This window comes from Neovison vison, chromosome 3 (genome assembly GCF_020171115.1).
Source record: "Neovison vison isolate M4711 chromosome 3, ASM_NN_V1, whole genome shotgun sequence".
NCBI lineage: Eukaryota > Metazoa > Chordata > Mammalia > Carnivora > Mustelidae > Neogale > Neogale vison.
This window is the reverse complement of record NC_058093.1, coordinates 172,129,308-172,140,541: the sequence shown is the minus strand read 5'-3', so window position 1 is coordinate 172,140,541 and position 11,234 is coordinate 172,129,308. Positions and strand designations below refer to the sequence as shown.

The 11,234-nt window shown below is 46.5% G+C and overlaps 1 long non-coding RNA gene across 1 annotated transcript; it reads right to left on the bottom strand.

Moving 5' to 3' along the window:
- Positions 1 to 4,744: 4,744 nt before the first annotated feature.
- Positions 4,745 to 10,954, bottom strand: LOC122902988. Its single transcript, XR_006383902.1, has 2 exons — positions 10,564 to 10,954; positions 4,745 to 7,607 (listed from the first exon to the last, which is right to left on the bottom strand). It is a non-coding gene; the product is annotated as an uncharacterized LOC122902988 (long non-coding RNA).
- Positions 10,955 to 11,234: the final 280 nt, after the last annotated feature.

Sequence of the window (11,234 nt, the reverse complement as noted above, 5' to 3'; positions counted from 1 at the left end):
CTGATGTTTGTTTTTGATGTTGTGAAACAAAAGCAGCACAGCTGAACTAATGTGGGTCTGGGACTGTGCAGGGAAGTGGGATATTTTATGGTGCAATCCCTTAAAAAATGATTCTGGAGGCAAGGACCTTTATCTATAGGATTCTTGTGAGATGCTCTACCTTTTGTGGTGGCTTGTGAGAATGTATTGGACCTTAGTTTCTTTAGCAGGTCTTGCCCTATTTCCCATGTACTTGGAGGCTTCTGCGAAGGGAGGACCCTCAGTGTCAATGATGGCTGGTTTTCTTCAAATAGGGCACCGGGGATCACGCTAGGCACATCCCCTCCAATGAAGAGAAATTCTGACTACTCCGAACAGCACAGTGGTAAACATAGACGACAGTATTCTTAAACTGAGTTCAGCAAAAATGAAAGGAACTTGACATTGTATGTGAATGAGCCCTTCAGAAGTGACTCTTGTTACTCTTTCCCCCTTTTTGATGTGAACTTACCCTATTTTATTTTTGGTGTGTGCCAGTCATAAGTCTGTTTCTTCATGTTATACTTAATGGCAAAAGGCATTGCTCTCAAGACTGAAATTTGTTCCTTTAATACTGGCGTGACAGAAACAAAAGAGCTCTGCTTCATGTTCATGAAGACACTGGAGATGCTGCTGATACTTAATAAATTCTTCCTGATTGGAACAACTAGCCATGGATTCTTTTAAAGTGCTCATTCCACTTGGCTTAATAAATTAATGGGTAATACAGAATTCTGAGCACAGACAATATTCTCCCTCTTTTTAAATATTTTATTTATTTATTTGACAGAGAGAAAGAGACATCTAGAAAGAAGATCAGGCAGGGGGATTTGGAGGGGGAGCAGCAAGCTTCTGGAAGAGCAGGGAGCCCATGTGGGGCTTGATCCCAGGACACTGGGATCGTGACCTGAGCCAAAGGCAGATGCTTAATGACTGAGGCCCCAGGCACCCCTACAGACAATATTCTTAAGTGGCTGAATTAGAGGGGGGAAATATGGAAAGCATTCTTAAGTTGGTTGGTAATAGAATACCGTGGAGTATCCAGTCCACAAAAACTCACGCAAAGCCTCAGCTTCTTTAAAGAGTAGCCAATTTCCACAAGCTAGTAATGATTTGTGTGTATTAGGATTATTGGATCAGAAAATGACTCATATAGGTATCATTTAATAATCAGCTCTACTCAATATAAAAATCACCTGCAAAAGTTGATGTTCAGTCATTCTGGTTGAGGATTCTATTTAGGAGGAGAAGGAAAAAATGGAATTTTAGGAAGTCATATAAAGAGATCACCGTTTTCAGTGTGGAATGATGTGGTGTTGGTATTGCTGGATTTTATGCTTTGAGTTTGGAGCCTTGTACCTGGAGTTTTCGGTATTAGCATACTCAGGGTTACTCAGTGTGTATTTAGCGAGTGCTTTGTGCTGGACTTTGTGTGTGTTAATGGGGAGACAAAAATGACAAAAATGAACAAGACGTGATTTGTACCCTTCCACTCTCACAGACTAGAGGAACACAGGGATGTAGTAAAGATGAGCCACCTGTGACTCGATACTGTGTCCCCATGATCACGATACTGTCTGGCCATAAAGGAGGCAGCAGTAATCATGGGAGTGCCACTGGGTGGGCGGCGGAGGAGAAAGAGGGCCGGTGTGTGGTACAGACACATTGTGATGGTCTTTGCTGGTTTGGGGATAAGCTTTACAATCATTAGAATCATGCCAGTCGTGACTGCGGACACAGCCTAGGAAACTCATGAGGACAAAACAGGTGCAGAAACCCGGGGCCAAGTGCTTTCCCAAGTGAGAAAGGCTACTGATTTACCAGAAAGAAGAATCTTTTTACATGTTAGACATTAAAATATTTGCACCCTGAAAGAGTTTCACTGCCTCTGCCACCTTCAGTTTTGCCTCTGATGTAAACATGCTATGGTGGGCAAAAGCTTAGGGCTCCAGGGGTGCCTGGGTGGCTCAGCTGGCTGAAGGTCCGACAGTTGATTTTGGCTCAGGTCATGATCTCAGGGTTGTGGGATTGAGCCCTTCGTGGGGCTCCACACTCAGTGCACAGTTGGCTCGTCTCTCTCCCTCTGCCCTGATGCTCCTCCTGTGGCCCTGCATGTTCTCTCTCTCAAATATACATACATAAATTAAAAAAAAAAAAAGAAAGAAATAAATAAAGAGAATCCTAGGACTCCATTCAGAATTGTTGACACATCTGTCACTGTGAAGACAGCATACTGTAAAGTACCATATACAGAAAGAGTGAGTTTATGATCTTAAATAATCCCCAGTAGGAAATGGCTTTCCCCCATATCTTTAGTTTTTTTATGCCTTTGATCACCTTCCTAACTTCTTGAGCCCTTGGTACCTCTGCTCTTCCCCCTCTTCTTCCTTCCCCCAAGAGATGGCCTGAACTAGAATGTACATTTTTACTTATTAATTAAACAGCTCAAATCTGCATGTTGAGCCAGGCACTCTTCTAAGCACTTCCTAAAAATCAACTAACGGAGTCAACTCACTTTTCTTTGGGGTGGCTACTGTTAGTACCACCCTTTAGAGAAAAATGAGCAGTAGAGATCTTTAAAACTCCCTTAAGAACACAACCTCAGAGAGCAAGCTGAAGAGCTGGGATTTGAATCTGGAGACCTATACTCTCAATGTCCACCTGGGTGCTTAGTCCAGCCATAGCACTAAAGCGGGGTACGTCCTGCCTCCGACCCACCTGCTCAACCACTTGCTCAACCACTCCGTAGGCTCTTTGCTACTTACTGAAGCCTTTTCACTTTGGTCCAGAGCATGGGGAGTTCTTTACAAAAGATGCCTTTGAAATGCAAAGGCTGACAGCTTCATTTGTGGATCCTCACCCTGGCTTTTGGCTGGAGTCTACTGGGCACTGGCTATGTGGTAGGCAGTCTTTAAAAATGGTGTAATATTCACACTGTTTTTGTTGGATAATTGCATGCTTTTAATTTGTGGTATTATAAACAGACCAGTAATCTCATTTAGGAGTAGCCAGAGAAAGTTATTTGATATCCATTAAGTCAAGCTGCTATTTTTATTTACCTCTGTAGAGGTGAGTACTATTATGGTCCAGAAAAAGCAACATTGTAATAATATAGTAATATAATATAGTAATATAGTCTAATGGATGTCTGCTGACTGGATAGGTTGGGGAACAAACAAACAAACAAAAAAGAGCCTTCTGAAGAAGGTAGGGAACAATTTTGCTTGCTTCCCTAAAAGGTAAGCCCAGTTTTCCCAGTTTAGCTTTTTTTAGAAAATGAATTTTTAAAAGGGGGGGGGGATCCACACCTTCTTTAGTTCATGGATTTGGAACAGTGATTTTTCTTAAAGACCTTCTTTAACCACAACTGCCTAAAATGTTTACCTTACTCAGAAAATTCTGAGAGTTCAAGAAAAGTGAAAGTATTAAATCACGTAAAACCAATTTAGTAAATGCAAAGTCCATATAGGAACCATATTATAAGTAAGAATATTCATCATCAGTGGTTGCTTTTCATCAATGTCCTGTGATTTAAGTTTATTATGTATTTATAGACAAATAATAGGTTATTTAGATAGCATCTCCCATCTTAAGACATTTCAGTGGTTTGCAAACTTGAGCCTGAGTTAACTCTTCAGTCTTTGGAGATGAATGCTTCCTTTTGTTTAGCCCATTGGTATAGTATTTAGATTAACTTGTAGGTTTGTATTTAACCTGACAGAATCCAAAGAGCCAGATCAGACATGTGCTGGCAGTCTTTTTCCTGGGGCCCGGACAGAGCTACATGCAGGGAAGAGGGCCTGAATCGTTAGTTTGTGATTAATGTTTGTAGAAAAGTAATATTTCTACCATTTTATGGATGGAGCAACTGAGGCACTATGAGGTTAAGTGGCTTCCCCTCAATCACAAAGCTGTTTAGTAGGAGATTCAGGAAAATCAGGCACAAATGGAAGCCAACCGTGATTTTGTACTCAACTCTCACCAATTTTAAATCTTACAGTTTTGAGAAAAGTTCTAGTTCCTGTACCTGCCCACGGGCAGGTTACAAACCGGAAGTTGAAACTAAAATGAGAGGATGTTGCCAATCATTTTCTAGGGGAAGGGAGGGACCAAGGAAGGGTTGCTTTGGCTAACAGAGCTGCCTTGGGGGCTCTTATCCCCACGGACCCAGCCCTCTTGGACAGGCTGGCTCTCTGCTGATCCCCGAAGGCATCTGTCCATGAGGATTCAATCAGGCTCAGGACTGCTGGCCGGGGTGGGGGGCAGGGGGACTGTAAATCTGGGAAAGCTGCAAGTATTCAGGGTCTTGAACTTTATCAGGTTTGAATGTGTGATTGTGAAAGTAAAGAGCAGAGAAATGACAGCACTCAGTAAATCAAACGTAGAGAAGATCAGGACTGTCAGAGACAAGAGAAAAACAGGCTCTGGGCACAAGCCCCGCTGAAAACCTGCAGGCAGGCAGAAGACTTTTATGTTCCCTCCAGACTGTGCCTTCTGAAAAACAAATCTCTTCCCCTGTCATTTTATCTAGAGAACGGTATTCTTTTTGTCCCACAGATTTCTTTATGTTTTCATTACTGAAGCTGAGATCCTGTTTTAGAAGATGGGGTGCTAACGCGGAAAAAACAAAAACCAAACAAATCAAACCCCCAAAACCAACAACCCAGAAAGAAAATCAGTTGAAAAATGGCTCGAACGACGTAGATTTTCCTCTATCAATAATGTATTCCATAACTTCTAAGTGATCTTTATTTTTCTATTTCTTAACAAAATGGGACGTTAAAGTTTCCTGCATATACAGCAATACCAAACTGAAAGGTACAAAGCATGGGAAGAGTACAGAAGTATAATCAGATGACCAGGTCCATTTAATGAGCCCCCCCCCCTCCCTTTTATCTAATGTCAGCCCACAGGTTGCTCTCCTTCATGGTCCCATCTGTTAACTCACTGCTGTTGCCAGAAGTTGTTCTCAGGGAGGGGTGCTGCTGAGGACTGGGATACTTTTCTCAGGGATGAGCCTCAAGATTACTATCTTTGTCAAGATTACTATCTATATTGTAATAGACTCGCGTGTACTACAGCAGATTTCAATTTTTTGTGTGACCCAACTGTTCCCCGGAGCTAATTAATTTCCAGGAAAGAGGATGTTCGAGTCTGCTGCTGGCATTTGCAAAGGGGGACAACAAGAATGTTTCTTCTTCAAAGGAAGCAAAAGCCAAGTAAAGGATCTATGTTTGTCTCACCCCACCCCTTTCTACTATAATGCAATAAATAAAATCCTCACTGCTGGTACACAGAGAATGCCTGAGACCTTAAACGAATGGCAGGACTTAAAGTTGAAAGTGTGCTCAAAGTAGTTCTTCCCTGGAAATGAACCAGCTCCGGGAAACAGTTGAGACACACAACAAATTGAAAAATGGTGTAGTACAGGAGTCCAATACAGTATAGATACTAGTAATCTTTTAATCCCCTAACAATCCTGTAAGACAGGTACTTTTATCATCCCCATGTTACAGATGGGAAAACTGAGGCACAGAGAAGTTAGGGAATTTGTCCTGGTCACACAGAATGTGGCGGAGTCAGGTTTGAAACCTATCTCAATTGCCTCAGTCTGTGAGTCAGAGTGACTCCCTTTTTCACAAACTCACTGTGAAGCCGACAAGACAACATGAGGCTGGGTACTTTTTTAGAGAAAGGATCAAGCATCTTCCTCCATCTTTGAGGCTCTACAGAAGTGCCAAACTTCTAGACTGTAAATACTTCAAAACTAGTTGCTAACCCTTCTAGTTCTTCTTTGTGCAGTGTACATGCAGTGCTGTGGAGCAAGTGCAGGAAACTGGAGGGCTGCATATGGGTACACAACTCTTGGTCCTGATTCTCTGCATATTTGTAACATAACTGAGTGCAGAGGTCATAGTTCTGGGGGGCAAATGCAGTTATTTTTTTTTATTTGGGGGCACTCCCCCCTTTAATTGACTTGAACATTACCTACTTAGCAAACATCCAAAAACCTCCTTTTCCGCTTCTCCTTAGCAACACCTAACCAATGCACCCCCCACACCCCCTAAGAAAAGAAAAACCAGGTCTCTGAGCTGAGACAGCTCTGGGGAAGTGGCATCTGGACTCTGACCCTGGAATTGGCATTGTCTGCCCATCTAGTGATACCAGCAAACTCCAAGGAAAGCCTGGGGCCTGTCTAGTGTGTTGGAAATTTCTGTATCTCGTTCCCCTTTTGGGGAGTAGAAATGGTCTTTTTCCTTCCGATGCTCTGAGTTTTCCTATCCCAGGAGGCTGGGGTGGGGGTGGTGGTCGAAGGATTAGATAAGACGGCTGGTTTTGGAGTTCACCTTATTTGGAGCAGGGCAATGAGAAAAGAGAGGCAGATTTCACTTCTGGGGCCCAGACCGAGGTGACAGAAACTGAAGTTGGTTTGCCTTTGGAATTCTGACTCCTGTCTCCAACTTCACCATAAAGCACTAGGGGATGGCAGAAGATATGGGGAGAATCTCCCCGGCAGGGAAGTCAGTACAGTCTCTGATCTACCACCCTGAGGTTCTTACCCACACATACTACAAAGAGGTAGGAAAGGCTTCCATGTGTGTTTAAGAGTTATAGGGGAATGCTACCAAAGAGGAAAAGAAATGATTCAGTGCACAAACTCCCAAAACATAGCCCCTGGCTCCCAAGACCACTTTCCAGTCCTGGATCAGCAAAGTGGATATTCCCTGCTTCACCTTTAGTGAAAGGGAAGGGATCCCCGCAGGGGCAGGGCCTCAGCCAAGCTGGCAGCCCTCAGCTTTGTGTAGTGATGCCAGTAGTAATTAATAATGACAATAAATACCACACTTCATAACCAAACCCAACCTGGGGATGATTGAATGGCCGGACCTCTGCCTCCCACCTGCGCGCTCTTACTCTGGGAGTCCACACCCTCCCCATTAGCCTCAGTCTAATTTAGCTGCCAAGTTCCACCCACCAGGTTCTGACCGGGGTTCAAAGGGAGTGCTCCCAACGCCCAGTCATGTGAAGTAACTCGGACCCTCGGCAAACCCGCAGGGTTTGTTGAGGGGGGGAAGGCAGGGGTGGATGGCCTACAGTAGTATTCAGCATCAGAAAATAATCAAAAGGGATAGTAATTCAGGTCCTAATGAGCTCGGTTTAGTTTTTCTGCCAAGTGCAGGGGGTCTGTTTTCGGAGCCCAGCCGGGTCAGGCCTGAATTTCCACGGCTCCCGGGACCGTGGGGCCTGGCACCCCCAAGCCCGGCCGCCTGGGGACCTCCGCATTCCCAGGGCGACGGACGCAGGTCTCGCCGGGCCCGGGGAGATCTGGCCAGCGAAGCGGAGATCTCAAGGCGTCAGGACGCAACCAGGCCGCGGGGAGGGAGGCCGGCGCCGTGTGGAATGTCTTTATCGGGATCAGAGAGCCACAAGTTTCTCCTTCGCTGCTTTAAGCGATCACGGATAGACACCTTTCGATCTTTTGTCAGACATCTTGGCCCTTAATAGCTAAATTTATTTGGTTTAAAGCGGCCGTGGGAGAAGCCGGGAGGGAAGATCTTTCGTCGGTCATGGGTGGCCTAGATAACAGGCTTTAAAAGAGGGAGGGAAGAAGAAAGTAAAAAGGTTAATGGATGAGGGGAGGGCTAGGAGGCGCCCAGCGTGGGGCTTTTACAGCGACCCTCCTCCCGCCGCCCCCTTATCGCGGCCCTAACTTACCCGCGGCGTATGAAATACATTAAATCACGTAAACAGCGCGCGGGGAGGAATGCCACCGCGATGACCTCTCGCGCGCCGCCGCCGCGAGCCCACCTCCGCGCCGTGCTGGCGGCCGCTGGCTGGGGGCGGCCCGGGACTGCGGGGCCGGGGGCGGCCGGGCCGGGCCTGCAGCCGCCGCGCGCCGGGACGCGATGCCGACCGCCCGGGCTCGCCGCTGACCGGGCGAGTTCCTTACCCGAAGTGACCGGCGGCGGGAAAAGGGGGCGGGGAGCGGGGGGGGGGGCGACCCAATTTTCTAGGCTGCTCAGTTTTCGTGCCCCCCCGCCACGATCTGAGATATCTAACGTATATTTTTGGGCTTTCAAGAATTAAAACAAACAAACAACAACAACAACAACAACAACAAAAAGAATTAAAACAAAACAAAACCACCCGCCCTCCCCCACCCCAAACACCGTCAAGACTCTCCGCAAGCTCCTGCACTGGACTGACAGCGGGTGAGTCCGAGAACAGGCCGCCCGACGACTACTGGGCCCGGAGGATGGCTGGGGTTGGGGGGGACACCAGGGTGACCCCTGTCCTTCGGCAAAAGCGTCCCAGGAACGGTAAGAAATCCGGTATAGGCGAAAAGGCCCTGGAGATGTGGCTTTGTAAAAACTCAAGTTTAAAACTTAAGTTTTAAGTCACAAATTCTCAAGGGTCGCTGGAGCAGCCGGGAGCTTTGGGGAACTGACGGCGTAATGAGCTTAAATTTGCAGGGGTCAAGGCGTGTCGTTATGCGGGCCCCCGCCCGGGGGTCACAGCTCCTCTGGAAGCAGAGCGTGACTGGGTCCCCAAACATCCCTTCCCATTTAGCAACAAAGCCTCCGCCCCCTGCCCAATTGGCTGCTCTATTCTAGCTGGATTCGAATCGCGAATAGTAGTGTGGCGGCGCGCCCCAAATAAATCAGCCCTGGGGACAGGTCGCGCCCCAGAGCCAGCAACTCTCCGAGGACGAGGAGGTGGGCTCGAGGACGAAGGCACACTCCGGAGGGACCACTCCTTGAGTCTAAATAGTCGGGAGAGAAAGAATTTCGTTTAAGATTAGCAATCCCTCCACCCCCAAAGGAGATAGGCAAAAGAAAAAGGAAAAAGAAAAAGAAAGGAAAGGAAAGGAAAAAAGAAAAAAGAACCACGAAGAAAACAGAACTGTTAAGAGCCTATTTACTGGTGAACTATGGGGGGACTTCTCCAGTTTTTGGGTTCCTCCCTAGTTTAGGGTACACTTCTTTCCTCCGCGTTCCCTATGATGCCCGCCTTCCCAAACTAACTGGGGTACTCAAAGGAAACTCACAGCGCGGGACCTGGGAACCCCTAGGGGGTGGCTTTGAAAATGTGCCACTCCTCCCCACCCCGGGAGTGGAAGTTTTCCCCGGGGCCGAATCCAGTGCTTTGGGAAAATGGCAAACTGGATGGGTCAGGCTTTACTTGCCTTTCCGCCTGAAGAAACTCTGCGGATTTAAACAGTTTTGATTTTAAGTTAACTAAAAAGAAAAATATTTTACTATCCATTCTCTCCTTTAGTTGGTAAACCAATCTAAAAAACTGCTACCATACAAAGGAGCAAATTACAACCTCCCACCCTTGCTTTAGGCAGTGTTAGAGAGATTGGGAATTGGGAAAGTAAAAAAAAAAAAAGCCAGGTCCCTTCTTGAGCCCTTAGAAACGACAGGCTATAGTCAGCGTTTGCCCCGCTGCTCACCTCTGTCCCAGCGGTCCCAAGGCTAGTGCACCCTCTCACAACCGCTGCGAAGCTGCGGGAAAAGCAGGTCCCTAGAGCTTTAGCTGTTGTCCAAGGAAATTCACACAGACACCTTCATACTTGCTAATATAAAGAAATACAACAGGAACCAATTTCGGAGCTAGGTCTCCTTGGGGGCTCAGGCTTGGAGGCTGTTCACAGGTTAAAATCTAAAGAGAATTTTTTAAAAACTCATCTCTATTGGAAATCACCTCACTGAGATAATTAAGAAAAAACCAACTGCTTTCAAGAGTAAAACCGAAAAACATTTCAAAAACAGTTGGACTCAAAGGAAAGTCAAATGTCCACAACGTTTCCGTAACTACTGACAAATGAGCTTCTGAAAAGCTCAAAATTTGGTCGGAACTCAGACAAAAGCCAAAAGAGAAGGCTTTGGAAGCCTTAGTTGGAGTTAAGTGAGAGGTGGACACCGGGTCATCTCTTCTGCTAGTTCCATTCGATCGAACTCAGGTTAAATTTTAAAGTCCTGAATCCTGCTCCAGTGCCAATCTCTGTTCCAGAGTTTTCCACCTTCACTCTTCCAGAATTGTGGCCACATTGAAACTGGGAGCCACCACAGTGATTGGGGAAAGCAAAGAGGAACGTAATAAAAGTGACTAACTGGATGAGAACGGTTTATGGACCACCGTAACAGCAGTTTAAAATTCAAAAGTGTTTAGCAGCAATTTACAACGAAGAATGGAAAAAAAAGAATTCTCGCCAACTTCCTCGATTTCGCTCTCTTCTCCTCACTGCCAGGCCCTGTCCCCTTCTCCCCCTAGGATAGACAGCTTACAGTTCACATTTATGTTGAGAGAAAACATACTTTTAACGACGAGGTCTCACAATCTCTCAGAATCATTATTTTACAATGCCCCTACCTACTTACGCCGGTTCAACTCTGCTTAGACTCCTCTCCCCTCTCCAACTGGAAAAACGCAAAATCAAAAACAACACAGAAACAAAAACAAAAACAACCCCCCCCCCCAAGAACCCAAAATGCTTCTAGGGAGACTGACTTTTAGAAAAATCATTTAACATCGATTTACCTGGGAGAAAAATGTAAAATCCATCCCCACAAAGCAACTCCTGCTGCCCTAGTTAAAATTCTCTCTCCGCGGCCTTCTGGGGTCGCGTCTGTCGGAAGAAATCTTTTTGTGAGCGAAAGGGAGCGGAGACATATATCACTACTCCTGCCGCGGACGAACCCGCAGCCGCGCGCCTCGCTGCTGACAGATCCGCGCTGATAACCCCGCGACGTTCATTTCCAGTCCCTTTGCCGGCTCAGCACCGTATCAGTTTGTACACAGTTGTGATAACCATTTGGAGGGAGCGAAGAAGGGGTGTGTATGTGAGGGTGAGGGTGGGGGCGGGGAAGCGGTAGTTCCCGCTGGGTCCAGGGAAGGTGAACCCCCTCCCCCCTTTCCAACGACTTATCCGGAGACTTACCTGAAGTTTTCTCCAGGATAAGCTCAGAGCAAACGGGACACGAAAACTTGGAAAGCACCTCGGAACGCGACTGGGGTGGAGGAAGCCCTTTTCATTACGCGCACCTTTGGGGACTATACGTATACCACTACCCCGAATTAAAAGTTCCCCAAGGTTAGCTGATGTGTCGACGTCCCGAAACCTCCTAGGAATTTAGTCTGTTTTTAAAAAGCAGGGCAGATATAGGCAGCTGGGCACTGGAGTTCCTTCTTTCCCGTATCTTTGGAACCTC